The sequence below is a fragment of the Macrobrachium rosenbergii genome, chromosome 16 (genome assembly GCF_040412425.1).
Source record: "Macrobrachium rosenbergii isolate ZJJX-2024 chromosome 16, ASM4041242v1, whole genome shotgun sequence".
Lineage (NCBI taxonomy): Eukaryota > Metazoa > Arthropoda > Malacostraca > Decapoda > Palaemonidae > Macrobrachium > Macrobrachium rosenbergii.
The window spans coordinates 38,333,644-38,356,367 of record NC_089756.1 but is presented as its reverse complement, the minus strand read 5'-3'; the positions used below and the strand labels follow the sequence as shown (position 1 = coordinate 38,356,367).

Genomic DNA, 22,724 nt, shown 5'->3' with positions numbered 1-22,724 from the left:
CAAACGGAGGGATTCGGACACAATCCAGTATCAAAACAAATACAGTGCTTCATCTCTCTCTCTCTCTCTCTCTCTCTCTCTCTCTCTCTCTCTCTCTCTCTCTCTCTCTCTCTCTCTCTCTCTCTCTCTCTCATGAATTAAGTGTATAAACACAGGGATAGTGAAGAACTAAATTGTATAGCAAGCACAAAGTGCATGGAAATATATATAACAATGTTTCATTGTAAAGTCTGTTTTAATGCCCAACCTGGTGGAGTGGTCAGCAGCAAGAATGTAGAAGTTAATAACTTAAATTGAAAGTCTAAATTACCTAGAAGATAAAGAAAATGAATTATATGAATCATATAGTGATAACTGCAAGTTAGATTGCCGGTATAGGTCTTTGAATTAGTGTGAGAAAGAAGTGGTGACGAGTCTAACGTATCTGGTTGTCGGTCGCACAAACAGCGCTCGTGATTTATTTATATTTATTTGTTTATTTTTGTGCTTATTAAACAGTGACTTCTTGAGGTCATTCAATTGCCTGGGCAGAATGTACGTTCTGTAGTACACGAGCACACAAGAAATGCCCAGATATTGATGGAGTGAAAACCTACAAAGAATACCTTGCGTTGTGTGGTGTTGAAAAAAAATATCTATGAATTTTGAAACCGGCTGAAAAAGAAGTAATGCAGTCCTTAATATTGATTGCACGAAAGTGATAACTGTAATGTCGATAATATGAAGATTTCAAGTAGTCTTTGATAAACCAGCTGCTGGGGTTACTAGGCATTGTATATTAAAATGTTAAGGACTTTTGATTCATAAGAATCACGATAAGATGAAGCTAGGGTGGGCTAATGAGAGATGAATCATGCTGTGGCAAGTATGCAACGAACGCAGAATGAGGGATTTTGAAAATGCATAAATTGCCTGATATTTTATACGCCTGACGAGAATTGTGCAGTGAAAGAGAGAGATATTGTTAAACGGAAGAGGAAATTGCGAGGATCAGAAACAGTTCTGTGTGGTTGTAATAAATGTGATTTCACAGATATTAAATAGACCGAAATAGAATATAAACACTCCAAGGGAAGGTCTAGAGAATGGACCTCGCTCCAAAGTATTTCAACATCCTGTGAGTAGCTGTATCTGTTTATGGTAGAGTGCTTGCCGGTAAAAAGACAGCTTTCGAAAGAAGGGTAACTGGTAGATACACACACAAATCTATGAAGCCCGTCAATATAGGTCATTAATCAACACAATTAAAATGTGGAGAGAATGTGAAAAACGCTTACATTTACGTCCTGGTAGAAAATGACGTCATAATTTAAGTAAACAATATAAAAAGTCTTACAATGTCCTCTGTTTAAATTGCTAAACGTAAATCATTAGTTAATATATGATTTTAATATTCAATTTAATTATATATAGAGGAACACTGATATCTGTAAATTAATCTTGTTATGAGTTTTAAGCGGTTCTCGGAAAAGTCGACGTGGCCGGAAATTTCTGTACTCTGATTGGCTGTGTGGTCCCCCATTGATGGAAAATTCATCCTACTACAACTACGATGTTTTTATGCAAAATGTGATAAATGACCCAATATTTCATTTAATTTCACGTATGATATACATCAGTTAAACTGTAGATGAATCTCAGTTATTATCTATCAACTTGATTTCCAATTATTTAATTAAATATTAAACCAAAAAAAATCAGCTTCCAGCGGATAGAGCGTTTGAAAGGGAGCTACCGTCAGTTTAGGGCAGTTTTTGCAAACAGCATACCATAAACCAGAAGAATACCCTCTTAGCGGGAAATTCCTGTCTTCTTATTGGCCGTATCATCTCTGTAGTGATTGGTGGATGTCTTGTTTACTACTAATGGGTTTTGTGAATGACGAGAACTCGGGAGAAGGGGGGGTTTAAAAGTACAGAAAAATCTATTTGAATATTCAACTGAATTACATTTAATAAATCATATTTTGTATAAAATAAAAACTTCATAATAATTTAATAATGATTAAAATAGATTAAACGAAAAGAAAAAGAGCATTAATCAAAAGAATAAGAAAAATTTCAAGGTTCACTTGACTTAAAATTGGCTATGATGCAAAATGTCGTCGCTTGAACAAGATAAAAATAGTAACTGGCAGCATTATAGAACACTAAAACTTAATAATTATATTTAATGAAGTGTATTTCACAGTTTTATTTTCATTTAAGAATCACGAAAATTTGTTTTAAAGTCTTCTAGTAACAGATACAGGCAGTATAAAAGTGCAATTTTAATATAAAACAGGATAAAAAAATTTCTACTGGTGTTCTATGACAAAAATTTAATGACGTAAAAAAAGGGGGTTATATGACGTCATGGATAGTAGTAAACGGAACAACCACCAATCATGTGTGAGAATGATAACAGCCAATGAGAGTACAGATATTTCCCGCCAATAAAAGACATAAAACGAAGGTGTTCCTTTGTTTATGAGTCGCTGTTTGGAGCTTTTGACAAACAGTGAGTTTCAAACGCTCTAGCTATGGGCGGGGTGGAGGGAGTAAGCAAGTGTCCGAGCAAAACCGTCCTTTTTTCATATATTTATTTAATAGAGGTTTGTTGCTTAAAACAATAACCGTTATTGAGAATCGTTTACTAATATTTTAGAAAAGTTTCCATCCACGGGAAAATAAGTTCTGATGTTAAATCATTATTTTACGTTTACTTTACGTTTATGCTAGACATTGTTGTATAGTATAGGATGAATATTGCCCCTTTACTCACCGTACGACTGAAGTCGTGACGTCACTTCCCCCCCTCCAAAAACTTTGCAGGCAGAAAGATATACGTACCCCTTTTGATGACATCCGGCAGTGCAGTGTGGTAAGCAGTGAAAAAAATCATCTCTATTTTGCATATACATTATATATCATTATAAATATAATTTAGATTTTATGAGAGAGCAAAAATACCGAGTTTGTGCTGTGTATATTGGATATTTTTCAAATTTCAGGAAAGGTTTTCCTGAACATTTCCAGCTAAGCAATACAGAACATAAGGGGCTCATGGTTTGTTGGTAGAAAGGTATAATGTGTGACAGATAGTAAGGGTAAAAGGTTTTGCTGGTTTTAGATTAGAGGACCTTTGAAATCTTCGGTAGGAGACGTATATTTAATGATTTATTATTAAGATACTGTTTGCATGCTATTTAGTAGGTTAGAACTTTTCATTTTTATGCTAATAATTTAATATATTTCAATTTCCCAATAACATGTAGCCTTTAAAGTCCAAAGAAACATTAAGATACATATTTTTCGCGATTATGGACAGAATTGCCATTTGATGTATAGCCAGATTAAATTGACTTGAAGGCTTCTGAATCTTCTCAATATCTCTTGAAATAAGATAAAATTATGTATATGTATTAAAAAATAAAGCTTAAAAAGTATATAACTCAATATATATCACTGAGTATTTATATTGAAAAACTTGAAGGAATAATTACAATAGCTTTTCCGTGCCTATTAATGGTAACCAGATTATAACCATGATTCAAATTATGTTAAGAATAGAATGTTCCTTCCGGTGATTATTTGGGTATGGTTACGTGCTTGCGTACGTTTTATACGTTAATTATAGTTTAAAGAGTCAATTAATAGTTTTATTGTGATAATGCTAATATTTAATTGATAGAAAAGGTTAAATGATAATTATTTATGCTTCCTCAAACAGTATTTTTTAACCACAACTTTTGGTAAATAGAATGTAACGAAAAGTTGCCATTCGTGTAACATTTTTGGATTAGTACCTCTTCAATTCCTGTTAAAATTGTTAAAGTGAAAGTATGTTACTATTGAAATTATGATGAAATTATATGAAAATAAATATTAAAACCATTTCACGTGAATAGGAATTATAGCTTTAAGGCTAAATGTAAATTAATGCAGTTACAGACAAGAAGTCTGGCAACGAAAGGGTATGGACAATGGGGTGGTTAGTTGGAATGTTGAACCCTTGACTGCTTGTTTAGTTCTGTAGGTTCAACCGGCGAAAGTCTACGTTATTTAACGGGAATACTAACTCGATTAATTACTTGAAAGTACGTAAGTTATGTTATATAGCTCTTGCTACTTTATATTTAGTATTTGTCATATTTTCAGACCCATTTTATTCCCCTAATTGCCAAAATTGATGTGTTCTAAGTGTTTGGATATAGGCCTGGGGGGAAACCCCAAGTTCCTGTAACCTAATGCCGTAAATGATTTATTTAAGTGAGCGTTTTTGAACCTTAGGCTATAGGCTAGATGCATGTTTTTCATGAAAAATGTAATGAAATCAAAAGACACTGTCAAAATGAGGAGTGAGTAAGGTATTGTGAGGAATGTCGGGCAACTAGCCTACCAGGCTAGTAAGTTTAGGATATTCCTTAACGTAACCTAACCTTAACTTTGGTCTGTGTGCCATGTCCTGGATAGGCCCCCGTGAGCCTGGTGTTTCAACTAAAGAGTATGGACTTCTCCTTTTTTAATAAAGTTGTTTATGATCTGGAGGAGATTAAAACTGTCTTTCCAACAAGGGGAGTCTTCTTATTTATGACACGACGCGTTCTCCGCAGCCTAACTCAAGCAGTGTATGAGCCTTGTGGTGGCCTCTAATCGAGATCTTACACTCAAGACTTGTTTCTGCTAGCATATTGGTGAGTTATCTGGCATGTTGTGTCCATGTATAGGCCCAGTCTCCTGAAATGCAGTCTTCTGGATTTCTTGCAAATGTCGACTGAGAGTGGATTAATGCCCATAAGTGTACTTTGGATTTCCACATGACCATCAGTGTCATTTTCTACAGGGTGTGTCCTGTTTCCCCGAAAGTGTTGTTAGAAAGGCCAGTTAAAGTGCAGAAATTACTTAAATGTTGCGAGAGTTCCCTCACCTCATCCTGTGATTAGAACTTGTCTGGAGTGCAGACAGGGTTGGGAAGTAAATGTCTGGCATGTGGGGAGAAGTGACCCTTAGAAACAGACAGGTTTTTTTTGAATGTTGCAGACTTATTTCATTTAATGTATTTTACCCTTAACTGGCACTTGCATGAAAGAAGGATGATGGTTTTTTGATGTGTAACTGAATATTACTTTTTAATTGTTTCTATTTTATGAAAAAAAATATATGATTAATGTTGAAGGATTCTAATGAACTGAAGAAAAGGGGCTATGGACTTTATCCGTTTATTGCAATGTGTTAAAGTCAGCTAATTCCTTTGGATAAATTTAAGCGATAGACATATATATATTAGTGTGCAGGAAAGTACGTGAATAAACCTAACACTTATAACTCTGTTTTGGTGATTGTAGAAAATATATAGTCAGATATGAAGTGATCACTAATCAGGAAAATATGCTGTGCATTAATTTTTTAAATATGCAGAGTACAGATATAGCAAGAAGCCAAGTGTAGTTGCGACTAAGCTTTGTGCCTAACATTGATTTTCGAGATTAAATAGAAGCCAAAAATAACGGCACCTCAAATCATTGTACCTGCGAGGGAGTTGGGTAATGAGGTACATTGCTGTATATGAGAAAATCGTGTAATACAGTATAACATTGAATTGCCGGAAAAGACTTAATACCATGTGGTTGTCACTGCTGCATAAGACCTTGGGTAAATATATAGATTACCCTTTTTAACATTTTACAGAATTTGAGAAGTAGCAGTAGTCTTGCTTTAACATTACCAGATACTTTGGTAATGTAATACGCATTCAGATACTGCAAGTTTATTTATCTGTTCCAAGTTTGTGTGGTGTCTCCTATAGTTTCTGTGGTTTTTCCCATCCATGGTGCCAGTAAAGAAATTTTTTAGGTGAAACTTATCCTCCATCAATAGCTTTATCTGCGGCTTCTTGGCGCAGGTTCGACAAGTGTTAAAATCAAAACAATTGTTAACAAGTGAATGCTCCCAATAGTTACACCCCCACCCTTTAGTGGGTGGGGATAAGACATTGAGGGCTTTGGTTGATCAGTCATCTCTTGTCGGTGAACACGCCCAGGCGTGTAGATAAAACCTTCCTATCATAAGGATGAAGGCTATTTGTCTAATCTCTTTAGTTTGTCAGTTTTCAATTTGTGTTTGTTTTCCAGATTAATGATTTGATTGTATGGTTTTGGTCTATTTGGCAATGTGGATTCTTCTTCTCCTCTATCTTCCCTATCGAAATATGTTCTGTTTTCTAAGGTAAGTTACAAGACCAGATTGGTAATTGACATGCGTATTAAGTAATTGATGCACATACGCACGAACTTGCATGGATCATCATGAGGTGGTTTACGATTCTGACAACTTTTGTAATCATTGCAAGATTGGTAATTGACTTGCATATTGAGTAATTGATGTACATATGCACGGACTGCATGGTTCTTCGAGTGGTGATTTATGATTCTGACAACCTTCGTGATCATTGCAAGGATTGGTCATTGGGAGAGTTAAAATAATAAATTGCTGAATTAGAAGAGAAAGATAGACTTAGGATAGAGTAAAAGAAGTCTTGAATCTGGGTTTTCATTAGAATTAACACCTGGTCAAGAAGTTAGAGATAGGTCTATAGTTTCTTCTGTAGTAGATACTGTATAGTTCCTTCTACACCCAAATATCAGCTCAGGGTAGGAGGCTAGATTTTTAATGAAATTAGATTGGTTCGGGTTAATCTAGAATTAAATTGTAACTTCTGAGTTGTTTGCATTGTCAGGGACAGTGTCCCCTTGTTCCTTTGGGCACTCCTCTGACACAGCCTTTTCATGTCCCATCGGTCCCACCTGCCAACAGGTATGGTAGTCTCAGGTGTTTCTAGATGAGGATTAACATCCCAGGATGTTCAAAGACTGTGGCCCCTGTCTCCTGCCTTTGCTTTCAGTCCTCCAAGGACAGAGTTAGTTCGTGGTTGTATAGGACAGTTATTATAGGTCTGGACCTTGTGTTTGACCCCGTTGTCCCACAACCATTCTAGTGATTCGTCCAACACAGATAACCGATTGCAATCCATTGTGAGTGCTGCCATGGGCGTGAGGCGTCGCGCCTGCCAGCTTGCAGTGTGTTGTACCTGTCGGCATGCATGGCGTTGCACCTGGTAGCATGCAAGCATTGTCGGCAGGGGCGTAGCAAGTCCGAAGCTTCAGTGAATCCACATGACGCTTCAGCGAGTCTGCGCAAGGCATCTGTGAGTCCTTTTAATGAAAGAGCTTTTGACTTTCATTCTCTGTCAGATGGATAAATAGAACTTTAGAGCTGTTAATCAGCTCAGTGGTCTGGTAAAACTAAGGTATACTTTTTAGCTCCTGGTCTTATTAGACAATTTATTTGTGGGGCTAATTTTGTCCTTGCTCTTCCTGATAGCATTCTCCTTTGCCCCCTTTATAGGAAGAGGGAAATTTAGTCTGTCCCATCAGTTTTAGGGAATAGTTTAGTTGTGCTTAGACAGATTCCGCAGTCCTTCCTCTAAGTTATCTGTTTCTGTACTTGGGAGACTTGACTCAGAGGGAATGTTTGGCCAAAGTTATCCTCTTTGAAAGTCCTCTCTTGTCTCCCTTGCTGTCAGCTGGGAAGACTATGTTGTTCAAGCAGGGGATTTTTCCCTTCTTCTCCTGATCCAGCTGGTAGGGTCCATGTTTTTCCAGCCAAGAGAGGCGCAGTTCTGTCTGTGCTAAGATGCTTTTCTTATTTCAGTAGCCCGAGAAAATGTATTAAATTAGGTTAATGCCATCGAAGCTGTACTCTCAGTGCTTTGTGCTGGACACTGTTAACTGTGTTCGTAGGAGTTTGGCGGACTCCTTCCTTCAGCCAGTGATCCTTCATAAGCCCTAAGGTTTTTGTTTCCTTAATAAGGCCTTTTTGGGATGGGATAGGTAAACTGGCTCATGTCTCAGCTCATCCTTTGGGAGGAAATAGACAACTAGTTATATGTTTTCGATAGCTGCAGGGACAGGTAAGGAGACACTGAAGACAGAATTAGTACTTTTCTCTGCCATTCCCAGTCCACTGAGGGAAGTCTCCTCCTCTTCCTCCTACTATAAACACTGGGCAATTTTATCCCCTTTCCCGGTTTTCTGTCCCAGCTCAGGAGGGAAGAGGTGTCCTTTTTGGCAGCAAGGATCCAGTTTTCATCTACCAAAGGGAGTTGTGCATTTCCTCCACTATATCAAGATTCCTAAGTCTGATTAGCTTATTGGACCTTCGTGTGCCGATGGTTCCAGAATGGACCTCTTCAATCAAGTGGGGGAACTCTTGTTGTAGATGCCCTGGTGAAGGAAGTTCTTTGGAAGGTTTTTGTATTCCTTTCAGGAATTCTCTTCCTCTTCAACCTTTCAGCCATACAGAACATCCTAGAGAAGATGCAGGTGTTGGTCAGGAAGCCTTTTCTTTATTAGAGAAGGCAGCATTAAAAGAAGTAACAGCTATCTTGCTGGCCTTTTTTCACAGGCTATTCCTAGTGCCAGAATGGGAGTTTGGATGACAGTCCTAGACTGTGGCCTACTGTTTCCCTTTTTCCCAAGTTGTCAGCCTCTACAGTCTGTAACTGCTATGGAGAAAGGACATGATGTTTATGGGGTACTTGAACGATGCGTACTCTGGTGTCTCCATTCACCAACTTTCTGGAAGTGTCTACTCTGTCTTTTGGGGGAAAGACATATCAGTGTCAAGCTCTTTGTATCGTGCTCAGTTCCTTGCCCCAAGTATTTTCTGGGGTGCTATCCCCTTCATGTATGTTTCCTTATTAAGAGTAAAGTTACTTCTGTATCTTGATGATGGGTTATCTTTGTGAAGTCCAGAGGGTTTGCTTGAGTGCGAAAGAACCTGTACTGGGCTTGACAAGGCCCTATGCTTACTAAAAGGTCAGAGGTCATCTCTCTAACCTACGCAAAGAGTGACCTACCTGGGCATGGGGATTGATTCTGCTCTGTTAAAGATTTTCCAATACAAACTCTAGTAGACAATCTGTTGTTAATCATGAGAGAATTCTCCTCTTCAGGGTGCATGTCCCATAATGCTGGTTGTTTCACCTAAGCCACTTGTCTTCTGTGAAATCAATTCCAAGTACTTGACTTTGGTCGTTACCTCTTAGTTGCATTGGCAGGGAGAGAGACTTGGCCAGACCATGAGCTGTAGCCATAAAGCCAAGAACAGGTCCTTTTCCTCCTTTGGTCATTGTCCTTAGTATTGCTGCTTGCAGGGAAGTCCCTAGAGTCCCTGAACCCAGACCTCTCACTATATGCAATTGCCTCAGACGAGGATGGGGCTGTGATTATCGGGAACCAGTTGCTTCAAGGTGTGGTTGCCAGTAGTAACGAGTCTTCTCATTAACTGCAAGGAGTTGTTGGCTAGCTAGAAGGAATTTAATTAATTTCTGTCCCCTTGGGCGTGCCTTGTCTATCTTATATTAGAAGGTAGGGGGAGTAAATTCGAAACCTAGGGGGCCATCATCAGAACTTTAGCCTCTGGACAGTGGAGAGGAATACTGCACTGTGTTGTGCATATGCCTCAGTTGTGTCCTGGTTGACTGTCTGGTTGATATGTTAGTCATCTGGGACAGGTACTCTCCCACAATTGATCTTTCCCTGTAGGTTGCATGGGTATTAGGAGGGTGTTTGGCAACCCCTCATTGAACTCTTTGCTGCTAAGCTGAATCATTGTCTCCCCACTTCTGGGCCCTCAAGCCTGGGCAGTAGACGCTGGGATTCAGGATTGGACAAACCTATTTGTGTATGCCTTCCTTGTGAGGACTACCAGGAACTCCACCATGTTTCTAACTGTGCTTTGGTGGCCGAGGAGGCATTGGTTCGCAGTCCTTCCACATTTCAGTAGAATTCCTAGGCATTACCTCCATAGTAATCTGCTTCATCAGGTGGGGAAGGGGAAGCCTTATGGAAATACTGAAATGCTTCGACTAACCGCAGGGATCTGTCATCTAGCTCCTGAGCTCCAGAGACTTTTATTAGTCATCTAGGGACTCTTTCCGTATGACAAGAGGAAAGTATACGAATTTCTTGTTCAGTGTTGCAGGAGCTGTATAGATAATGATGCAAGTCCAGAGGCAGTCCCTGCCTTGTCTGCGCACCTATATTAACAAGATTAACTATGCTTAAAGGTCTGCACTTCTTGCAAAATGACAAAGGATTGTCTGTTTCCTACATCAAGTCTATAATCCATGCTGACTTAAGCAAAACTGTTCATGCTTTTCAGCTGGATTGCTGAAGGTGAAGGTTCCGCGAAGCTGCTTGTATGGAACCTAGTGTTTGGTTCAAGACTCCTTAGTGACCCTCCTTTCTATCCCAGAGAGAGGCTTCTCTCAAGGCTCTTTCATAGAACACTCCTGGGGCAGTGGCTTCGGCCAAAAGAGTAAGTGGGTTACATGTGATTTATTCGTTAGTAGGGTGTTCACATACTGGAGCAGAACTATCTTTTAATGCATCCTTTCATGCTAAGATGATGTCAAGACCAAAGCTATTCCAAGAGTTTTCTCTATCCCAGCTTTAGACTCTGACTCCTGGAAAGGAGCTTCGTTGATGCCCTGTCAGGGCTCTAGGGATTTTTTACATCCCACCTTAACCATTAAGGAAGAAGTAAAAGAACCTATTTTGCACCGTCAAGAATCCTTAGGCTCCTAGGTCTTAGATGCCATGGTTTTAATCTTGGAAGCACACCATGCATTGTTTCCAGAGGATTGTTCCCTTTTATTGGTGAAACTGCACGATGTCAGTGCAACAGCTACATCGATTAGTTTTCATTAGCGCCTTTCTCTAGACTGTCAAGTCTTGGCAGCACAGTGGAGGTGTAACACTGTGTTCTCATCTAACTGCTTGAGAGCTGTCTTTATCCAGCAGGAACTGCTGTACACTAGCAATTATAGTTGTGGCAGGGGAGATTTCTACTAGTCTTCCCTTTTTGTGTTATGAACAGGTACATATAGGTTTTCACTATCGACCCCATCCTGGGTAAGTGAGGAACCTTATGTATTGGAGTTTGTACATGGTAATATCATGCTCTACTTTGTTTTGACTGCAGGATTGTGCTTAGTTGTAATTGCTTTGTTTCTCTTAGGTAGGAACAAACGAAGTTCATTTGAGTAAATAATGTTGGACTTTTGCTGAGCCATTACTCCTCATTGGAGAAATCTACCCTGAGCTGATCTAGAACCACCTTTTTCAGGCAAAATTGGTGGTGTTCTTTTGGGTGTGAGATGCCACAGCAACTCTGTTAGGTAGGTGGTAACTCTTTAGGGATCATGTTTAGTTGTGGTTTTAGCTCCCATCAACTCTGCAGGCATGAGGCACAGAGGCCAAACTTGCCATTTTGCATTGCACAGTGTCAACCAATGGCTAAGTTCCGGGTCCATGTTTCACCTCTTTGCAATAGTGGACCTCACTTAACAAAGATCCTCTCTAACAAGAACTTGCTATGGGATTGTATGCATTAGGTAAGCAGTGATAAGGATATTTCTATTATAAGTTGGTTATAGGGGAATCTCTTGCCCTCCTCCAGCATACAATGTTGGAGTCAGCTAATGATGGGGGGTAAGTTTCACCTCAAAAATAATGATTTTAATGATAAAGTCATTTATTTAGTTACTCACCCTCCATTATTCAGGTCCCACCCCTCTCCCCTCCTAAGAGATTAAGAGGTGACTGATAAACCAAAACCCTCGCCGTCTTATCCGCCCCCAGAGGGGTGGGGGAGTAACTATTTGGAGCATTTGCTTGTTAATGATTGTTTAATTTGAACACTTTTCGAACCTGCGCCAAGTAGTCGCAGATAAAGCTAATGATGAAGGGTAAGTAGCTAAAAAATTGATTTTGTCATAAAAATCATTATCCTTCTTTATGATCACGTGCAAACCACTGATTTTTCATTGCCCATAGACCCTGTGTACATTGCACAGTGTTCTCTTATCAAATAATAATGAAGTAAGGCAATTAAATGTTTATATGATATATTCAAGGCTATTCCCTCTGAATGAAAAATGATGCCATGAAACACTGGTTCAACAAACCTTCCATGCTATTTAAAGAGTTGAAACTGAATTGAGCTGGAAAACACAGATGTTGGGAGATTGAGGCTCACCTCAAAGTGGGGGAAATAACTTCAGGCTCATATATGGTTTCTTCTTTAGTGTTAGAAATGTTTGTACCATTTTTAATGTGAAGAGTTCCACCTGAATCATCATCATTATCACTCAGATAATTATTAGTAGAAAGTGAAAAGTTATGGCTAGAAAGAAATTACTAAGGAATAATGATACTGTATTTTGAAAGTTTTCAAATGTTGTGATTATAATTAATACAGATTTTCAAATTACACTACTGTGATTATAATTAATACAGATTTTCAAATTACACTACTGTATTGAGATCATAGTTTGTCTTTACTTTCATTACAGGGAGAGCAGAATCAAACAAGAAATTAAAAATTGGAGAAGTTGGATCACTAGACCCAGTTGAATAGGTAACCCAGGACTGACCCAAAGGCACAAAGGATCCAATAAACTGCCTTGTGAAAGCAGAGAGTTTTTAGTCATCAAGGTGATGGATGACGAATGGAGAACTCCAAGGGTTGGCAGTGGAGGAGAAAAAAACTACCAAAGATATTAACATGGTATTATCAGTAAAATTCATTTTAGGTTTTTCCCGATTGCATAGGCCTTGGCCCTCAATAGAATCATCATTATGTTACTGTATAAAGCAAGTTGTATTAAGGTAAAAGTCATGTATCCAATATTTTTTTTTTTGCTGATGAATAATACCTCTACCAGTTAATTCAGTAATAGATTAGTTCATCTTATTGATGCAGTCATGTAATCAATTAATTTCTTTAATTATATTCAAAGGTGTCTCCTCTGTTCAACTAGCAAGTCTTTGAGGCATCTAACACTTACTACACTCTATTCAAAGGTATCTCCTCTGTTCAACTAGCAAGTCTTTGAGGCATCTAACACTTACTACACTCTGAAACGTAACCTTCTTTCAGAATTATTTGCTTAACCAAGGTGCAACACTTTTTATCCTTTCCTATGGTCACTTCATTCTTGTTTGTCAAAGTTCATGGTTGAAATGGTTAACAACTTGTTAAGGTCAAGCCCTATTGAGAGTATTATAAATTGGATTCCTTTAGTCTTGTTAGATTATTTCAATAGTAATAATAGGGGCCAACAATGTATGACCTTTGAGTCAAGCAGTGTAAAAGTTGAGTCAAGCAGTGTATAAATGTGCAGTGTCCTGTTCCTTACCTGTGACACTTTTGGCTGACCAACAGACATGTAAGCCTTTATCTGTCCAATTTCTTTAACCTTGCGTTGCTCTTTTAGGAGATTAAAAGCTGAGCTGAATGGTTTTGATGAACTAATACTAATAATAAACGATAAGATTTTGTTTAGTAAGAAAACTTTAGCATGAGAATCTTGAAAATGTAGTCTGTATAGCATTTATGTATTAACATCTAGTAACATTTTTGAAACTACTGTATATTTAAGGTTCATAGAAAATTTTCAATAGGTGTGAAAATTACAAACTTATCTGACACTAAATTACGACTGAATTTCAGGTTTTGCGGTTCGTCACGATGGGGAGTTGGTATGAAGCATCAAGATACTACTTAGACTGGATTCGTTTGTTACCCCCCTTTTCTTGAAGATTTATTCCTCCTTCACGTCTGAGTAATTTTGTTCAAGATTATGTTGATATGGGTTACAAACTTTTTATTTTTACTTTTGCCTTAACGTGCAGCTCTTGAGCAGTTGAAATTGTTGAAGTGATAATTAGGTGTTTGTAGGTGGTCTGGTCTGTAGGTGGTCTGGCCACCTATACTATAGTTTAAGCACCTGTCTCCCTTGCTAGTTGTTTGCTCCCTTGTCATCTGTCCCCTACATATTTGATGTGTTTAGAGTTTTTCTGAGTGTATTCCTCCTCGCTTTATTTGTTTATATAAGGTGGATCTGCAAGTTAGTACTTCCCTTATTATTGTCTATAATTTGCTTGTTGGCAGCATGGAATGTGCTTCTGAGCTGGTAAGTGCTTGGGAGTATAGAGTTAGGATATTTTTATGCCTGTCTGCTTGTGCTTTAATGCTTTCAGTCATTACAAGTGCTTGGTATTTTTTTTATTGTTCTTTTGAAGGAATGCATCTGTGTACAGTGATAGTTGACTGTCAGTCATGATCATCATCATCATTATTATTACTGAATTTTTTGTCTATCTCAGTCATCCTATTTGACTGGGTGGTTTTAGAGTCTGGGTTTCCGGGTTGCATCCTGCCTCCTTAGGAATGCATCACTTTTCGCACTGTGTGTACTATTTCTGATAGCATGCTCTTCTACATGAGTCCTGGAGCTACTTCGGCTTCTAGTTTTTCTAGGTTCCTTTTCAGGGATCTTGAGATTGTGCCTAGTGTTCCTATGATTATGGGTACAATTTCCACTGGCATATCCCATAACCCTCTTATTTCTATTTTCAGGTCTTGATATTTATAAATTTTTTCTTTCTTTCTCATCTACTTTGGTATCCCATGGTACTGCGACATCAGTGAGTGATACTTTCTTCGTGATTTTGTCAATCAGCGTCAAGTCTTGTCTGTTGGCACGTATCACCCTATCTGTTCTGGTACCATAGTCCCAGAGGATCTTTGCCTGATTCTTTTCTATTCCCCTACTCCCTCAGGTTGGTGTTCGTACCATTTACTACTGCAAGTTAGCTGGTGTTTCTTGCACAGGCTCCAGTAAAGGGCTTTTGCTACTGAATCATGCCTCTTTTTGTAATGGTTCTGTGCAAGCGCCAGACATTCGCTTGCTATGTGGTTTATGGTCTCGTCTTTCACATTGCACTTCCTGCATATGGGTGAGATATTTTCATCTATTGTTCTTTGAACATATCTGGTTCTTAGGGCCTGATCTTGTGCCACTGTTAGCATTCCTTCTTTTTCCTTCTTAAGTTCTCCCCTGTAGCCATTGCCATGTTTCGTTGCTGGCCAGTTCTTTAGTCTGTCTCAAGTACTGTCCGTGCACTGGTTTGCCATGCCATTCCTCTGTTCTGTTTTTTATTATTATTATTATTATTATTATTATTATTATTATTATTATTATTATTATTCAGAAGTTGAACCCTATTCATATGGAAGAAGCTCACAGAGGCCATTGACTTGAGAGTATTTGTGATTCAGTTAATTGAATGACAAGAATACCTCTTGTGGACAGACTCCTGGCATGAGTGTAGTGCCATCAGTGCACCTCACTTGGTGCACTTTAGGCGTTACGGAAGGTTGTTTGCAGTGACCATTCAGCCCCTAGCTGCACGCATTTTGTAGCCTTTTACTTTACCCCCATTCTTACTTCCTTCCATCTTACTGTCCGACCACCCAACTCCCTCTTTCCACGGTCTTTGTGCTGAATTACTGAAAGTGCCCCAGTGCTTTGCTTTATTGCCCAATTCTCATAAATCAAAGTAAAGTTAATGACAGACTAATGTCATTACTTCTAGTCAGATAGTGGATATTTTATGCTATAAGGAAAACACAGTGAGGGTTGGGTTATATTAATAGTGTGTGAGTGATTTAGGCTGTCAGTGAATATTGCTAAGTACTGTACTGTAGACATTGATTACAGTAAAGGAGTCTGCTCTGTGTTTAGTATTTCTGTCATGTGCTCTTTTTGACAAGCTGCACTCGCTTTTTAACCGCTCACTTTGCCCCATTCTTTAAATAAATTGGTGAATTAAATTACATCAGAATCTTTAATGATCAGATTTGAATGATTTCAGTTACATTCACAGAAAAATAAGAGGTGTGTAGTTTGTATGACTACTTGCTGAATGTCAGAAGAAAAATTTTAAGTTTAAAAGGTACAGAGCACTTAGTTGTGTTGTTGTTGCTCTTTTCTTTCATACCCGTATATAACTCTTTCCTTTTTGTATTTTCCTGTTAGAGTTTGTGTGCTCTTAACAAAGTATTTACCCCGTTGGGGGGTAGCACCATTAGTGCACTTCAGGTGGTGCACTGTAGGCATTACTTAAGATTCTTTGCAGCGTTCCTTTGGCCCCTAGCTGCAACCCCTCTCATTCTTTATACCCTGCCTCCATATTCTTTCTTCCATCTTACTTTCCACCCTCTTCTAAAAATTGTCTCATAATGCAAATGCGAGGTTTTCCTCCTGTTAAGCCTGTTAAACCTCTCTTGCAATTTTCCTTTCAGGGCTGAATGACCTTGTAAGTCTCAGCAGGTCCCAGAACTTTGCCCTTGGCCAATTGTTTATTATATCTGTCTATATATCTATTTATTAACTGAGTGTTTAGGCACAAGTGAAAATAAAAGGTTTGTTTCTGTAAAACAGTAACAATATTAAGTCATAAAGTGAACTGGCATTTTTAGTTTTGTAAAACTGCCATTTGTAGGTGAATTCTTTTGTACAGTACGTACTGTATTTAAAAAGCATAACTGGTACATAATTACACTGTATGCATATATTTGTGATTGTTTTTCTATATTGTTTAAAAGGAAAAGGATTATTTCATTGTTGTAGCCCTTAGCCAGCAAGAAATTTAGTATATAAAATAGCAGAACTTACACCATGGTCATTGGCTCTAGTAAAGGTAATGAGGGGGTCCAAATGATTTGTAATGTACACATAGTCTTTATGCTGGAGTTGAGTATAAGTCTTGTATGGTCATTCCAGATATGTAAAGATAGATAAGTTCATCTATAAATCATTCAGATTTCCAAAATGTAATTATCAGTAAAGTAAATCATAGTGTTCCACAGTCTTGAAATTTCAGTAAATTAAAAATACTTGAGAAGATTGATAAAGACAGTTCTAAGGAATAAATGTAAAACTTTATACTATATATATATGTGTTGTAAATGAGGAAATACTTGTGTTTTGACTGTATTGTATTTACATTTGAACTACTGACTCATGATACTCTAAACTTCAAGGAAGTGTTAGACATGGAATAGGACGGATGCAACAACAGAAGCTTGGATGTAAACGGTGTGATCTAAAAAATATTAATTTGCTCATGTTTAATTGTAGATTTTATGTGCAAATCTAAGGACTAGCACTGTAAGTGGCAAGAATTGAGAGCTTTCAGGTACATGTACAGTTTTTGTTCTGGGTAAACTAATGAATGTTAAATAGTGTTTTGTTCATGAAACTTACCTGTCAGATATATATATAGCTGTATTCTCCGAAGGTCCGACAGAATTTCAAATTTCATGCACACGCAGTGGCCGGTCAGGTGGTTAGTACCCATTCCGCGCTGGGAGGCGGTATCAGGAACCATTCCCATTTTCCATTCAGATTTTCTCTGTCGCGGTGTTGTCAACAACTGTTGTCTGCACCTCCGTCATAGGATTTGCTTTTTCTTTACTGAGTATCTCATTGTCTTTTGGTATTTTGACTTTGGATCGGTAGATCGGCATACGCTTTTTTGACTTTTCTTTGAGTTTTGATTTAGATTATCATTATGTCTGGGTCTAGCTCTGCTAGTTACCGTGCGTGTGTGATGTCTGAATGTAAGGTGAGGTTGCCGAAAGCTGCGGTTGACCCTCACACTGTATGTTCTAACTGTAGGAAGCATATATGCATGTTGAATGATAGGTGTGATGAATGTGCTTCTTTGTCTGAAAATGAATGGAGAGCGTATGATAAATATGTGAGGAAGTTGGAGCGTGATCGACTGAGGAGGTCTTCCTCCAGGAGTGCTTCTCTTTGCGGAAGTGTTGATGTCGGCCCTAACTCCCTGTACCTTTAGATCCTAACCCTGTGGTTTTGTCTCCTGCCCCTGAGATCGTGCCAGTGGAGACTAATATGCTTTCGCTATGATGGAATCGATTCGTGCATTAGAATCTAAGGTGTCAGCTCTCCAAGATAAGTGTTGTGAAGTGACTAGTGCCCCCAGTGCAGTGGAGGGGGCGTCAGACCGGCCCCATCATGCCTCTAGGCCTGGACCTCTGCTGGACTCCCAGGACTCAGGGAGAGAGCATGTCGAAAGCCGAAGGAGGGTGACGGGGAACCCCCACCGGTCTGGCGTCCCTTCGGCAGGTCCTGAAGACGTTTCCCAGGCTGCCCAGGCGCGAACTCGTGTTCGGGTCCTGAAGGACTGCTTCTCGTCTTCTGACATGTCCTCCCCACGCAGGGGTTGGAACCGTCAGATAGACTCTCGCCCTCTTAAGAGAAGCTTTAGGGAGGAGGACGCTTCACGTCCTCTCTCTCCTACTCTGTGCTCCTCGCCAGAGTTTGTGGATGCGTTCCCCCCACAAAAGAAGTACCGGACGTCATCCGAAGAAGACGTTTTTGAGCGCCCAAGAGCTCTCCCTCCTCAAGAGAAGAGGATTAGGACGCCCCCTCGTCCTTCTGCCTCTAGGTTCCGTAATTCTCCAGAGAGAGAGGCGTCACCAACGAGGACCCTTATTGCCTCCATGCAGCAGCAACTCTCCTCTTTCATTGCAGAGAGAGAGTCCAGGTCCCGTCCTCGTCGGAAGGATGTTAGACTTCCAGTGAAGAGATCTAGGCGGTCTCCTTCTCCTGCTCCTCGTTCGTCACCTTCGTCTGCTTCGCCTGCTCGTCGTGGAAGGAACCCTAGACTCTCGTCCCCAGAAGGTGTTGGGGAGGATCGTCGTGACGTCACCCCAGGACGTCCTCCCCTCCCTTCTCGTTCTAGACGTCATGTTCACCTTTTTGTTGATGACGCTCTAAGGGATGATCCAGACGCTCGTCATGCTGCCAGACGTGACGCTCGGCTGGACGCTCAAGAAGCTCGTCATGCTGCCAGACGTGACGCCCGATGGACGTTTTTGACTCCCTTCAAGACGCTCCACCTGCCGTTGCTGTCGGCTCGTGTGGTTCCTGGTTCTCCAGCTGCTTTGCACGCCAGTTCCTCTTCCAAGCAGAGGTCCCTGCGGCGTGTTTCCTCTCCAACTTCTCTCTGCTCTTCCCCGCCCGATGTTGGAGATAGACTCAGGGTCTCGGAGTCTGAAGATGAGATTAAGGATCAGTCCTCGTCGTCGGACTACCAGATCCTCGTCAAGCTGTTGAAGGAATTGTTTCCTGACAAGTTTCTGCCGGCAGTACCTCTCTCCCCTCCTTCTCAACTGACTTCTTCTAAGTCCAGGAAAGCTCCGGGATTTCTGAAGATGACTAAATCGCTCTCCACTAAGCGGGCCTTCAAGAAAGTCCATTTGTGGATGGACTCCCGCAAAGCTCAAGGAAAGTCTTCTTTCGCCCTTCCCCCTTCAAGACTCTCGGGAAAAGCGGCGATGTGGTATGAGACCGGAGAAGACTTAGGCTTACGTCTTCCTTCCTCATCTAAGGGAGACTTCACCTCTCTCGTTGATTCGAGTAGGAGGTCTCATCTGTCGACGGCCAAGATTCCCTGGACTCTTACGGAGATGGACCATCTTTTGAAGGGCCTTTTCAAGGCGTTAGAAGTTTTCAACTTCCTTGACTGGTGTCTTGGAGCTTTGGACCTTAAGTCTCGGAGTCAGGACTCGATCTCCTTGTCGGACCTTTTGAGCATCTTGTCTTGTATGGACAAGGCGGTCCGAGATGGTTCTGACGAATTGGCCTCGCACTTTGCGACTGGAGTGCTCAAGAAGAGGTCTCTATTCTGCGGTTTCGCTACGAAGTCCGTCTCCTTGGCACAGAAAGGAGAACTGTTGTTTGCTCCCCTTTCCAGTCATCTTTTCCCGGCTTCGATGGTAAAGGACATCGCTGCAAGCTTACAAGAGAAGACCACACAGGACCTGTTGGCTCAGTCATCGAAGCGCCCTGCGGTTCCCGTGACCTCGACGACGTCAAACCGTCAACATTCACCCAAGATGAAGAAGCCCTTTCGTGCCGGATCATCCTCAAAGCCTTCTTCTCGAGGAAAGAACCTCTCGAGAGGTAAAGCCCTTGCTAGAGGTAGGGGCAAGAAGTGATGTGATTCTCCTCCAGATACCGGTGGGTGCCAGGCTTCTTGCGTTTTCCGAAGCCTGGAAAGTGAGAGGGCAGACAGTTGGTCCCTTTCGGTTTAGAGAAAGGATACAAGATCCCTTTCCTTTCTCCCCCTCCCTTAAGCCTTTCGCCCTTGGACCTCTCTCCGTCAAATGCGGTCCAGAAAAACAAGAGATCCTATACGACCTGCTGCAGCAAATGCTCGTCAAGAGAGCAGTAGAACAGGTCTTAGACCTGAATTCCCCGGGCTTCTACAACAGGCTGTTCCTGGTCCCGAAACAGTCGGGAAGTTGGAGACCTGTGCTGGATGTCAGCAGCCTGAACCGCTTCGTCGCGAAAGAAACTTTCAAGATGGAGACGGCGCAGTCTGTTCTAGGAGCCTTAAGACCAGGGGATTGGATGGTATCCCTCGACCTTCAGGACGCGTACTTCCACGTACCGATACATCCTCAGTCAAGGAAGTTCCTGAGGTTCGTCTTGAGGGGAAAGGTGTATCAATTCAGAGCTCTTTGCTTTGGCCTGTCCACAGCTCCCATGATTTTCACCGTCATCATGCGGAATGTAGCAAGGTGGCTGCATCTGGCAGGCGTCGTGTGTCGCTCTACTTGGACGACTGGCTGATTCGAGCGTCATCGAGGGAGAGGTGTCTGGAGGATCTTCAAGCAACTTTAAACCTGACGAAGGAACTCGGCCTGCTGGTCAACTTCGAAAAGTCACACCTGACCCCAACTCAGTCCATCGTGTATCTGGGGATTCAGATGGACTCAGTGGCTTTTCGGGCTTTTCCGTCCCCGGAACGTCAACAGCTGTGCTACGGAAAAGTCCTGGCCTTCCTAGGGAAAGAAACGTGTTCGGTGAGGGAGTGGATGAGTCTGCTGGGGACCATTTCCTCACTGGAAAAGTTTGTTTTCCTAGGGAGACTACATCTCAGGCCTCTTCAGTTCTTCCTGCAAGACAACTGGGAAGACAAGGAAAATCTCGAGTTGTCTCTCAAACTTTCCCTCGAAGTGAAGGAGCATCTCAGGTGGTGGTTGGATCCCTCGAGGCTTTCAGAGGGCGTGTCTCTCAGCCTTCCGAACCCCGACCTAGTGTTGTTCTCCGACGCGTCAATGTCGGGGTGGGGAGCAACACTGGGCAAGAGAGAAGTGTCAGGCATCTGGAGAGGGGAACAGGTGACCTGGCATATCAATATGAAAGAATTAGGGGCGATTTTTCTAGCCCTTCGATTCTTCGAAGATCAAGTGTCCGGTCGCACAGTCCAGGTAAACGCGGACAATACCACTGCTCTAGCTTACCTGAAAAAGCAGGGAGGCACTCATTCTCGTTCCCTGTTCGTTCTTGCGAAAGAGATCCTGTTGTGGGCGAGTTCCAGGAACGTTACGATCCTGACGAGGTTTGTAGCAGGCGTTCAGAACGTGAGAGCGGACCTGCTAAGTCGTCGTCATCAACTGCTCCCGACAGAGTGGACTCTGAACCAGGAGGTGTGCCAAAAACTGTGGGGTTTATGGGGTCGTCCCTTAGTAGACCTGTTTGCAACATCAAAGAACAACAGGCTTCCGCTCTACTGCTCTCCTGTCCTGGATCCAGGAGCAGTGTCAATAGACGCCCTTCTTTGGGACTGGTCTCGTCTGGACCTTTACGCTTTCCCTCCCTTCAAGATCCTGGGAGAAGTGGTCAGGAAGTTAGCGTCGTCGCAAGATACGAGGATGACTCTGATCGCTCCGTATTGGCCTTACAAGGAGTGGTTCCCGGAGGTAATGTCGCTTCTGGTAGACTTTCCAAGGGTGTTGCCTCTTCGTCCAGATCTACTCAGACAGCCCCACTTCGAACGATACCATCAAAACCTCTCCGCTCTCGGTCTGACTGCGTTCAGACTATCGAAATGCTGGCGAGAGCGAGAGGTTTTTCGAAGCAGGTGGCAAGAGCGATCGCGAGCCAGGAGAACATCCTCGATCGCGGTTTACCAGTCGAAAGTGGGCCGTATTTCGGCAGTGGTGTACTAACGCAGAGGAATTTCCTCTTCCTCGACCACTGTGAGCCAGATTGCAGACTTCCTTCTTTTCCTTAGGGAAGTTCCGAAGCTGGCAGTCTCTACTATTAAGGGGTATAAGAGTATGTTGTCGGCGGTCTTTCGGCACAGAGGATTAGATATCGCCAACAATACGGACCTCCATGACCTCATTAGGTCGTTCGAGACGACTAAGGTGCCTCAGTTTTGGTTCCATCTTGGAATTTGGACGTAGTTCTTAAGTTCCTGATGCAAAGCCCTTTTGAACCCCTTCATGCTGCTTCTTTGAGGGACTTAACAAAGAAGACTTTATTTTTAGTTGCTCTCGCTACTGCAAAGAGAATCAGTGAGATTCATGCAATATCTAAGTCAATTGGTTTTAAAGGAGACGATGCGGTGTGTTCTCTCCAACCGTCATTTTCTTGCCAAGAATGAGAACCCGTCTCACCCTGGCCCAAGTCCTTTGAATTGAAAGGTTTGGCGGGTATTCTGGGTCAGGAACCAGAAAGACTGCTATGCCCTGTTCGGGCTCTAAAGTTCTACTTGGACAAGACAAAAGAGTCGAGAGGTCTTGCGGATAGGTTATGGTGCTCGGTGAGAAGACCTGACGTCCCCATGTCAAAGAATGCGCTGGCTTTCTTCTTGAGGTCCACCATTCAAGAAGCGCATAAGAGTTGTCAGGAGAGTGACTTCGAACTTTTGAAAGTTAAAGCACATGAGGTTCGGGCTGTTGCAACGTCAGTAGCCTTTCAAAAGAACATGGCTCTGAACGATATTA

At 41.4% G+C, this 22,724-nt stretch overlaps 1 long non-coding RNA gene across 1 annotated transcript; it reads left to right on the top strand.

Annotated features, from left to right (window-relative positions):
* Positions 1-3,976: 3,976 nt before the first annotated feature.
* Positions 3,977-15,098, top strand: LOC136847308 (uncharacterized). The gene is made up of 4 exons (XR_010855704.1): positions 3,977-4,078; positions 12,400-12,614; positions 12,847-12,910; positions 13,560-15,098. It is a non-coding gene; the product is annotated as an uncharacterized lncRNA (long non-coding RNA).
* Positions 15,099-22,724: the final 7,626 nt, after the last annotated feature.